The sequence below is a fragment of the Lontra canadensis genome, unplaced genomic scaffold, assembly GCF_010015895.1.
Source record: "Lontra canadensis isolate GAN:19392208 unplaced genomic scaffold, GSC_riverotter_1.0 scaffold49, whole genome shotgun sequence".
Classification (NCBI taxonomy): domain Eukaryota; kingdom Metazoa; phylum Chordata; class Mammalia; order Carnivora; family Mustelidae; genus Lontra; species Lontra canadensis.
The window spans coordinates 3,636,639-3,648,389 of record NW_022631043.1 but is presented as its reverse complement, the minus strand read 5'-3'; the positions used below and the strand labels follow the sequence as shown (position 1 = coordinate 3,648,389).

Below are 11,751 nucleotides of genomic sequence, written 5' to 3'. Positions count from 1 at the left end.
GTTCATCCATGTTGTCACCAATGGCCAGAATTTTTTTCTTCCGTAGGGTGGATCAGTATGCCATTGTATGGATATACCACATTTTCTTTGTGAATTCCCTCTTTGTTGGGTATTGACATTATTTCCATAAATCTACCATCTTATATGTAACAAGTCCAAAACTGATTTCTTAAGACGATCCTGTCAACAAACCTGGTCTTCACTCGAACTCTGTTCTTCCTGTCTTATATCTGTGTTGGCCCATGTGATCAAACTATAAAAACAGAGAAATTTTTTGACACCACTCTGTACCCCCATGTGCAATCTTTACTTCAGTGTGCTGATTCTACCTTCCAAATGTGTCTTGGATTTGCCCACTTAGCTCTGCCTTTCCTGCCACCTCACTCAGCCTAAGCCATGACCACCATCTCTCCATTAGTACTGAAATACCCCACTCCTTTTCCTCTGCACCTCTACTTTCACTCCGTTGTATCAATTCTATGCACAGCTGCCTAAACGATATTTTGAAATATCATTCCTTTCATTCCAACCCTCTGCTTAAATTCCTTTAGGGTATAAGCAAAACTGTTTGCACTTAAATTCCAGATCCTTATGTGACACATATGGCCCACATACCCCATATGTTGCCAACTTTTCCAATCACCTGTTCTCTGGCTTTCTCACTATGAGTCAGGAATAAGAGCTTCCTTCCCCTCTGATGTCTTTACAAATTCAGTGCATGGCATTGTTTCAGACTCTTGATATCCTCCTTGCTGACTCTCTGTATGGCTAGACCTTCTCATCCATTCTATCTCATCCTCACATCACTTCCTCCAAGAATTCAGCCACAACCACCGCATATAGGTAGACATCGAGCAGAGGAATAATGTCCCCCACTTGTTGCCTTCATAGCCTTTATTGCAAGGTACACGCTTCCTGAATTTTTCCTTCTTGTCCCTTCTCCTTGGTAAATCGTGAGCTCCATCATGGAAATAACTCTGTGTGTTTCATTTATCAAAGTATATGACTTACAGAGTCCCTGCCGCATGGGGGGCGCTCAGCATAAATTTCAGGAACTACCTACTGAATGAATAAATAAATGTCTTCCATTAGTTTTGAAAGGTGTTGCTCTTAAAAAATTAAAGCCTTTATTCAATAAAAGTTTATTTCATGCTTGTAACATAGTTCGATGTGAGTATTCCAGGTCAAGATACTACCCTGGGAACTCTTTTAGCAGAGACTCAGTCTTTTTTCTTGCGGCTGCTCCAACCTCAAGATTCCCAGAGTCCTATCCATGCAGCTGTGGATGGGGAAAAACAGCAGAGGTCAGTGTAGGAGGGCATTATGGGGTGGACCTAGAAATGTGCCCCTACTGCCCACATTCCTCTGAACACTCTCATCACATGACCCATCATATGTCCTTGCCTACCTGCAAGGGATGCTGGGAAATGTAGTCAAACCCTGTGCCTAGGATGTAGGGAAATGCCTTGGGGGTCAATCTGTCCATCTCTGATGAAGAAACCTAATGTCAGACGTGTGAAGCCCCGTATTACACCTCGAATGTTGCTGCAATTTCCAAGCTACGCTTAATCAATATTGTGTGATTTCATAATGTGAAGTGAAATTGTCAGGGAATCAATTGGAAATTTCCAATCATTCATTTTTTAAAGAAAGGGGGGTGGGGGCACTTGGGTGTCTCAGACAGTTAAGTGTCTGACTCTCGATCTCAATCAGTTCTTTTTCTTGTCTTTTTTTTTTAATTTTTTTTTAATTTGACAGAGAGATCACAAGTAGGCAGAGAGGCAGGCAGAGAAAGAGAAAGGGAAGCAGGCTCCCTGCTGAACACAGACCCCAATGCGGGGCTCAATCCCAGGACCCTGAGATCATGACCTGAGCCGAAGGCAGAGACTTAACCCACTGAGCCACCCAGGCGCTCCTCAATCAGTTCTTAATCTCAGGGTGGTGAGTTCAAGCCCTGAATTGGGCTCCACACTGGGCATGGAAACTCCTTAAACAAACAAACAAGAAAACAAACAAACAAATAAATAAATAAATAAATAAATGAATAATAAATACATAAATAAGTATTTTAAAAATTTAAATGTTTAAAAAAGGGTGAGCGCTCACTTCGGCAGCACAGATATAAAATTAGAACAATACAGAGAAGATTAGCATAGCTCCTGTGTAAGGATGAAAAGTAAATTCATGAAGCATTCCATATTTTTACAAATACTAATGAATTAATTAAGCAAATACATAAATTTAGAAAGGGGGTGAAGGGCAAGACATCCAGGTATCCTAGCACCTGGGTAACAGAAAAACAAAATTTATATTTACATTTTACATTTTGTTCTACAAAACACATAGTGAATGAGGAGAATCCCACCATTCTTACGGTCCCAACTTTGATCCGGGTAACTTACAGCCAGTTATGTAAGGGTGAAAATGCAAAGTCCCCTACATGCAGAGATGTCTAGTAATAACTTGAGATAATATCCCATAGTAAAATGTCTTGACTTCTAAAGGGGCAGTGGACGAGTGATTCTTTTGTATTCTTTCTGGCAAGAGCAAGGACTCTGAGCACTATGACCATAATTAAGACGCCCCCTCACATTCGGAGCCCCTAAGAATAATAGAAGGACATGAAACAAAGGAAGCTAATGAAAGCGTTTGTGTGCGGAGTTCACTAAACGTACTCATCAGAAAAGCTGTGGGAGAGGCATAAAGGAGGACCCGGAAATGGAGTAAAAGAAATGAAACTAATACTATGTTGCGGGAGACATTTTTGCTACTAAGGGAATGCAGGAAAATGTACCCAGACCTTGGAATCCCTTCAAGATTGTGAAGGGCCAGACGGGAAGGGAACAAAACCTCTGTGCACTCTGAGCACGGGAGAGGGCATGACGAGGGCTCCCTGAGGCCTGGTGGAGCAGTCTGTTCCTCAGGGTCTTCTAACGTTGCAGAATGTTCTGAAAGGAGGTCAACATGGTGGTGGGACCGGGGCCCTGACCCCGTGAATATCCCAAACAGTGACCACTTAGCATAACCACGAAACGGTGATCTGTGTTCACCTGGCGGGGCGCTCAGGCCAAGACGGTGATGAGGGCACCGGGCGAGCAGGCGATCCCAACCCGGGCAAGCAGGGGCGAGAACACAGGTGTGAGATGAAATATAACACAACAGGAAAACCTGAATTCCAGATAAACAATGATTTTCTTTTTCAGCGTCCCTAGTGTTTCACGGAGCGTACTTACACTAACACACGAGCAAGCAAGAACACCATGCGATACGTGTGCTACGCATACAGGCACACGTGCATACTGTGTGTGTGCTATATTATTATGTAAACGGGCGTGTGGTCATGTTCCCCTGAAATTCCAGTTTTGGAGGTGTCCTGTGTTAGACTGGCTGGACCCGCTACCCCTCAGCTGGAAGATACAGAGGAGGAGAGCTGCACCATGTCCTCTTCAGGTTAGAAAAGTCAGACATGGTAGCAGCACACAGAGCCTCCCAAGGCTCTTAGCACCAAGACCTAGCAAGCACTGGCGGCCTTACACCCGCACCGCACAGGGGCCGGCAAGGGCATCCCGGTGTTAGGTCGCAGGCACGCTCAGAAACCCAGTATTCTCCCTGTTCATGCTCTGCCCTGTGACAATGTTGCTTCACCAACAGTTACTGCGCTTGGCCAAAGCCTTTCCCACCCAGAAAACAGCACCAAATCCCTCCTTGTTGGTAGTGTCCAAGGAATCGAAGGCTGAGAGCTTTGAAAGAAGGAATCCGTTTTATTTGGCATGGTACAGTTAGCTGTTGCTTACAGGGAGTAAATGTTTCCCTTTCAAATTAAAAATATCACCTCTATAAAACCATCTTGGTAGCTCTAATGATAGAGGTTGTGACTCATTGGAGCCCCACATACATCTGTGAGAGGTAATTCTTCACAGACACTGTGGGGTTTCATGGCTGCCTTTGGGGCATGACTCGGCCCCTTTCATAAATAGTCTATTACAGACTTTCTCCGAGAGCTGAATTATAGGGATGCAGTTACGAAACTCACAAAATGTGTGGTGGCAGAAATTAACCCAAGGGCTTTACATTATATCCATTTCTTGATGGATCACTAGTATTTCTATTTTTTTGGACTTCTTATTGGAATTTAAAAATAGTCCCCGTAATCTCATATTCGCCACTTTTTCCCAAGTGTGACTTCCTTACAGTAAAGTTATCGGGGTAAGACCCACTAACAACAAATGGACTGAAGCCGGACTCCTGGGTATTCAATGAGATACACAACAGTAGCACAGAAATGCGAAGACGGGAGAAAGAATGAGCTGGCCTGGGTGGGCAGAGATGCAGTGGAGCAAGGTCATGCATGGTGGCTGCTGGTCCCGGGACTCACCGTGGAGAGAATTTAGAGAACATGAGCCCACAGGGCACATAAGGAGATGTACAGGTGTGGGGCTTCCCACAGGGTCAGTGAGGTCAGACAAAATAGTATAAAGATGAACCAACATTATAAACACCTGGAACCTGTTCAGATATGGTCTGAATATGTATCTAAACATAACATAAGATTTACGGTAGGTTGGATCTCTCGTTCTATCTATTGATTGATAGACATATTGTGGCAGCTTCTGTGAATGCTCAATGGATGTCTCCTCAGCAAATCTCATCCCGGACCTCTGCAGGCGTCCTAGTAAGCACCTATCACTTTGCACATGGGGCTTTCTCTCACTGGGTACCAGCGACCTGGTATTGCCAGAGGGACAGCTCCCAGAACAGCCTTCAGCCAGTCCTAACAAGCTGAGATGACTTTGAAGCTTTAACTTTTTTTTTTTTTAATGAAGTATAATTAACACGCAGTGTTACATTAGTTTCAGGTCTACAATAGAATAATTCAACACTTCCATGTGTTTCTCAGGGCGCATCCCAGTGAGTGGAGTCTTAATCCCCTCTACTTCCCCCATTTCCCATCCCACCCACCTCCCCTCTGGCAACCACCAGTTTGTTATCTGTTTGCCTGGGTTTTGTTTGTTTTGTTCCTTAAAATCCACATATGAGTGAAATCATAGAGTATTTGTCTGCACGATAGATACCCTCTAGATCCATCTATATTGTTGCAAATGACAAGATTTCATTCTTTTTTATGACTGAATAATATCCCTCTGTGTGTGTGTGTGTGTGTGTGTGTGTGTGTGTGTGTGTGCACCACATCTTTCTTATCCACTCATTTACAGATGGACTCTTGGGTTTGAGGCATCTTTCATGCTGCTTCATGCAGGACTGACTCTGCAGCCCACACAGACACCTGCTCATTAGCACCTGTACTGGCTTTCTCCTCTACCTGCTATCATCTTTCTCCTACAGATGTTTCCAGACTCACCTTCCAAATAAATCACTTGTCTCAATTCTTTGCCCAGGAATTGCTTTTGAGAATTCAGACAAACACAGAAAACCCAGCTCCTGTCTGTCTGTCCACCCATCTCCTTTCTAGATTACCTGTAAAGTGGCTAAAGCTAGAAATGTTAACATGCCTTAAGGTATAGTATCCCCATTATGTCCATCTGATTCCATCCCTTTAATTCTCAATTTTATAGAAAATATGGTTATTTGATGCTGACCCTTCTTGAGAGCTCAGATCCACAATATCTACTACATTTCTGTACTTCCCCCTGAAATTAGGGTTGTCTGGTGTGGCAAATAAAAATATATACCACTCTGTTAAATTTGAATTTCATGTAAACAATGATTTTTTCTTGTTATAAGTATTTCCCATTTAATATTTGGGAAATACTTATCCAAATATATTCATCAAATATATGGTCACCTCAAATTCAGATTTTATGGGGTGTCCTGTATTTTAACTGAGAGTCCTAACTGGGATGAATATTAGAAACCTTAGACTCCACAGTCTCAAAATTTTTTTCTTATCAGTCAAAATAGTCTTTCTACCTCTTTAGACCTGTTCATTTTTTTTCACCATCACCTCTGTTTCCCAGTCTGGAAACTGAGGTCATCTGTCCTGTTTGGTCCAGGATCCCATGTGAGGGAACGATCCTCCATACTCCCTGTTCATCCAGCTCAGGGCCCAGGATTTTGCATACAGAAGGTAAACTCAGCACAATCCACTGATTAACTCACTCAGGTTTTGGCCCCACCCTCAAGAAGCACTCCCACCCCCTGAGATAGACTAGATCACCCTTTAGCTGGTCTAGTGAGTATAAAGTCTAGAATCCCGTTTTTCAAGCCTCCTTTTTGTAGACCCACCCTACTTTTCTGCTTGATGCTTTAAGGAATAAGTTCATTGTTGCTTCTTTTCAAGCCAGAGAATCCAGGTCCATCTGCAGATCCTACAATCTGAGAAAATATAGGTTTTATTCACAAGAGAAGATTACCATGAAAGAGAGCTCTATGGGAAAGTCACTTTGAAGTACTTCTTCTCACTCTTGAAAACCGAGTGTGGACTAACTGAGAATCCAAGTTCTTCATTTTGATGGTGTACAGAATTTCTACTTTCTTTTTTGTTTTTTTTCTTTTGATTTATTTTTATTGTTATTTATTTGTAAGAGTGGAAGAGAGAGAGAGCATGAGGAGGAGGGGAGGGCAGAGGGAGAGGGAGGAGTAGACTCCCTGCTGGGCGTGGAGCCTCATGCAGGGCTCCACGCAGGGCTTGATCCCAGAACCCTGAGATATGAGCTGGGCTGAAGGCAGATGCTTAACCCACTGAGCCACCCAGGTGTCCCAGGATTTCTGCTTTTTGATCATGGAAATAAGGAATTGAAGGAGAGAAAAGGAATCAGTTTTCTTTCTCAGAGGCAGAAGTGAAGTCTCATGAAAAGCCACATTCAACATCATCAAAACCTTACTCTGACTTGTAAGGACATTAAGTGAGTCTTGGTTATCACTCTACCACACAGGGCAGCTTAAGAATTGTTCAGCTCTGGTTGCTCAACTTGAAGAAGGCTGTTGGCCATCTGGACCATGTCCAGAGGAGATCAACCAGCATGCTGAACAATGCAGAGACAGTTCCAGGACCTGGGATATTTAACATGGAGAAGAGAAGGCATAGGGAAGACACAGGAGCTATACACAGTTGTCTGCAGGACTGTATATATGTACTCAAATAGAAATATATACATATATGTGTGTACATGTGTATATATGTGTGTGTATGTATATATTTCTTTTTTATAAATCATTTAATCTACACAATGATTTAAACAGGTTGGCCCATTATCACTACCATTTGAAGATGAGTAAGCAGAGCTGGAGGGAGGTTAATTGGTCGTACACTTAGAGAGAGGATGTGGCTGAGTCTGTGTCCTGAGCTGCCATGCACACTGCATCTCCCAGCATGAGTGTCTACCAAGTGTGGGGCGTGTTCTCCCAGGGCAATGAACGACTTAATGTAATTCCTCCGTGAAAGACACTGGGCTATGACAAGGCATGCCCTGGCTCACTGTCTCCCCATCATTTATAACAGAGTTCCTAGAGACTGGGCTCCATCCGAAGGAGCTCTCGTACGGAATGTGGCAGAATCCAGCAAAATACTCAGACCTGGTCTTTCCTTTTATCCGGTCTCAGAGAGTAGGAAGACAATTCAAAGCCTCAGAACATCTTTCTGTTTGTTTTGGAGTCAGCTCTATCTGCTCTCAGATCAGAACCTGGCTTTGCTGCTTACTAACCTTTTAACCTGGAGCCAATCCCTTCTCGCTGATTCTCGAAGTTCCTTGGGAGTAAGACGGGGATTCTGTATACGTTTATGGAGTTAAGAGGATTGTGTGTGTTCAAATACATAAAACACTTGGAATGGCACCTGATACAAAAAACACCGTATATATATTTTATTTCATTATCTCATCAGACGCCAACCCGTAAGCTCATCTTCTCGGTACCTCAACTCTTATCAAATGCCAGTTACCTCTTTCCTTAAATCAAAGGGGAGGAGCTTGTCATGGGAGAGGTCCTATAACTTGCCCAGGTAACCGGATTAGCTAAGAGCCACGCCAGGACTTCTGTAGGCTCCTCTGGAAAAACTCTGGTATCCTTTTACTTGTGCAGGGCGGTCTCCTGGAGCTCCTGAATATGCGTCTCAGGGCATTTAGATAAACTACAACTTACCACAGGCAGGATGGCTGGTCTGTGTCTTACTGAATACCAGCTCGGGCGTGGTCAATAGCCACGTTACCGAACGCAGTGTGTCAATTCTCCATCTGAATCCTTGCCTACAGCCACGTTGGTTAGTAGTTGTCCCAAAGTCCTGCACGGGAAACCACCACCAAGTGGCCTGAGATGCGTGTCCATGAAGGAAGCGTTTGTGGTCTAGCTGGTGACCGTGAAATGTATGTCAGCCATGTGTCAGCTGCAGGACACGGGAAAAGTCACCCAATCCCTCTAAATAGTAGTTTTCCCAACTATAAAAGGGAGGTGCTGCTACCCATCCCAGAGGCTTTTGGGGATCTAATTACCAGTAAAAACTGTGGAAGAAAAAATAGGATGGATCCCATGCAAAGATTTTCACTCATCAAACAAACACGTTTTGGCATACCTTTAGATGATCCCTGCCCTTAACAAGTACAAAAACTAGTTGGAGATCCTGACAGAAAATTTAACAATTAAAAATCTGTGCACTGATAATGTAGCTAAGAACCTTGCTGTTTTTCCCTCAAAGGTTTAACTCAACTATGACCATGATCTACAGTTCCTCTTCATGACTGTTTCAAGAAAAAGTAAGGGTTTAGGTGCCTGGGTGGCTCTGTTGGTTGAGGGACTAAGTCTTGGTTTTAGCTCAGGTCTTGCTCACAAAACTGTGCGATTGAGCCCAGGGTCGGGCTCTGAGATCAGCAAGTGTTGGGGTCCATTATCAAAGGAACGAGACTGAGACAAAGTGAAACTTATGCGGAGCCTTATTCTATACCAAGCACTAGAAGTCAGACTGACCAGGCAGGGCTGCCTCCGAAGAGGGCGAGCCCCTCCCGATCTCACAGGCTGGTTGTATAGGACATAACAGCAGACCCAAGGTAGGTGGCTTCTGTTGTTGAGGCATTTACTCCCAGAATCGATACCCGGAACCATACCAGGAACTACTGGGGCATTTATTCCTAGAACGAAGTCCGTGGATATAAACAACAGTATGGCTACCTAGGCAATATGGAGTCGCTCTGGCTAAGCAGGCCCTAATAATTAAACAGGTTTTAACATTAAATTGGCCCTAACAGCAAGGAGTTTGCTTAGGATTCTCTCTCCCTCTGCCCCTCCGGTTGTGCTCTTTTCTCTCAAATAAATAAATAAATCTTTAAACAAATAGGAAGGAAGGAAGAAAGAAAGAGAGAGAGAGAGGAAGGGAAGGAGAAAGGAAGGAACAAAGGAATGGGGAAAAAAATGAAGGGTTTTTTTGTTTGTTTGTTTTGTTTTGTTTTGTTTCCTACCCTGAATACTGAAAGCAATTCTGGTAACTATCAGGTTGTGATTTGTTTAAAATTCACTCTCACTCACTCAGACTCACTGCTTTTTAATGTAAGCAAAGGACATGGCTGGCCATCCTTATCTGATCAACCCTGCTATACCAAGACAGAGAACCTCTGGTGCTGCTGCCCTTCTTGCTGCGGTTTGGGACACCATCGTGAGAGCCAGGAAGGCAGAAGGCTTCTCTCCCCACAGGAGGTGCGATGTGAGCCGGGGTGGGAGGCACCAACCATGTGGGGTGCAGCTGGGAGGTCAAAGGGCACACCCTTCGGGTTTGGCGACCGTGAAGGACATTCACAACGAAGGAGAGTAAGGAAAGAGGAGGAGACAGTGTGAGTGAGAAGCGGCAGCAGGTGATGTGGTCCCTCTTGCATGAATATGTTTGGGAAAAAGACGAGGACCCTGTGGCTCCCCCAGTTTTGCCCAGGGAATGCTGGGAGATCGGAGATTACTCCGGCCGGCAGAAACAATACAGACCTCACCAGTGAAGCAGTGTCAGTCCCGGGTGGACTGCTGAGCATTGCTGTTTGAAAGGAAGTGCGGCACCCACCTGGGATGTGCCCAACGTATCAACACACTCATTACGTGGGCACCTGGGTGACTCAGTGGGTTAAGCGTCCAACTCTTGCTTTTGGCTCAGGTCATGATCTCAAGGTTGTGAGAGCGAGCCCCTCAACTGACTCCATGCTGGGCGTGCAGTCTACTTAGCATTCTGTCTCTTCCTCTCCCCCCGACCCCCACTTTCGCTTTCTCTTTCCCTCTCTAAATAAAATAAAATAATAAATAAATATGTTCCATTTCAAATTCCTGCACAGTCTCATGTAAGCACATACGTCCCCGGAAAGCCTACATTTTCAGGGTAGACAGACAGTCAAAGGAAAGACCCAGGGTAGTGCATTAATGACTGGAATGTAACTTGGAATCATTAAGTCCTTTACACTTAGATAAGACAAGAAGGACCAGAGAAGTCAAGCTGCTTTCTGAGAATGAGAACTGCTGGTCAACACCAGGGTCATGGCAAGACCCAGAGTCCCACAGTCTAGAGCTCACACTGACCTAAAGATTATTCAACACAAAGTGTTTTCTCAATCATCAGCATGCTTTGTTCCCCTCAGGTACCAAAAGCAGTCTGTGATTTCCTTAGTTATAATGTACTCGGGACGTTACCAGGCCAGAGTGATTACAGAGAATGAGAGGCCTCAGAACAGAGAATTATGAGACCCAGATGCCGGAAAGCCAAAGCATTTCAAACTATAACACCTTACAGCTGCATCCAGAGGGGGTGGTATTTACGCATAATTTTTTCTCCCCTTTTTGACATCTGTCTCCTCTCTCAGGGAAATGTTCCACCGAGCTTGCCAGCCGGTTTTTCAGATGGGAGGTGCCACGACTCAGGTGGTACAGTTCAGCACAAAAAAAAAAAAAAAAAAAAAAAAGAAACAGCAAACAAGACACAACCTGTCCATCCTTTCACCAAGAACCCAGCACGAAGGACTGCTGCCTATAGGAGTCCCACCAACAATGGAGTTCCATGCGCATTCTCCTGCCACAGGGTGATGTGAAATAGTTAAATAAACTGATGAGAACATCTCATTTATATCCATTACTGGTATTATGGCTGGTTTTCTTAATATGTTAGGGAAATTGCCCATACTACACCTGTCACAGGTGAAAAATCTGCATCGATATGCATAATTCATGAATCACCAATCCCGAAGAGAGAATTGCAATGACTTGTTATTGCTCAAATGCCAGTTTTTACAGCAGCATCTCAGGTATAATTGAAGACTCTGGAAAAGGCAACTGTCGGAACAGACTCTTGCATTTGCTCCACATCCAAGACTGCTTGCCATTGGCCAAAGTAACGGATGCTTCTCCATTTTATCCCCCCACCACCCACCACCATTTCAGCAGAGCAGGTGCAACCCTGATTTAAGTAGACGGCATGTGAGGCAACTTGGATTGATGGTAAAAGTCGATGGGAATAGAAGCTGGGTGGGAATTCATTGGGAGAATATGAGTAATTTGTACATTTATGTATTTTCCATTGTAACTCACTGCTTCCCTGGAGGAGAAACGAGAGAAGTCACATTATAAGCTTCGACCTTTTGCTTACAATGTTCTTGCTGTCTGAAATGTTCTCTTACTCCTCCCTGCACATCTCTGAATATGGCCTTTTTAATTATTTTTTTGCATTAGCTAAAAAAATAGTGACATGCAAGAAAATAGTCTCACTATAAAAAATGTAAATGCTATGGAAATATATACATTCTCCTCCTTAAGAATTAAACTCTCTTAGGTGTATATATT

The 11,751-nt window shown here is 43.9% G+C and overlaps 1 non-coding gene across 1 annotated transcript; it reads left to right on the top strand.

Annotated features, from left to right (window-relative positions):
- Positions 1-2,098: 2,098 nt before the first annotated feature.
- LOC116877071 lies at positions 2,099-2,204 on the top strand. Its single transcript, XR_004384537.1, has one exon. It is a non-coding gene; the product is annotated as a U6 spliceosomal RNA (small nuclear RNA).
- The last annotated feature ends 9,547 nt before the right edge of the window (positions 2,205-11,751 follow it).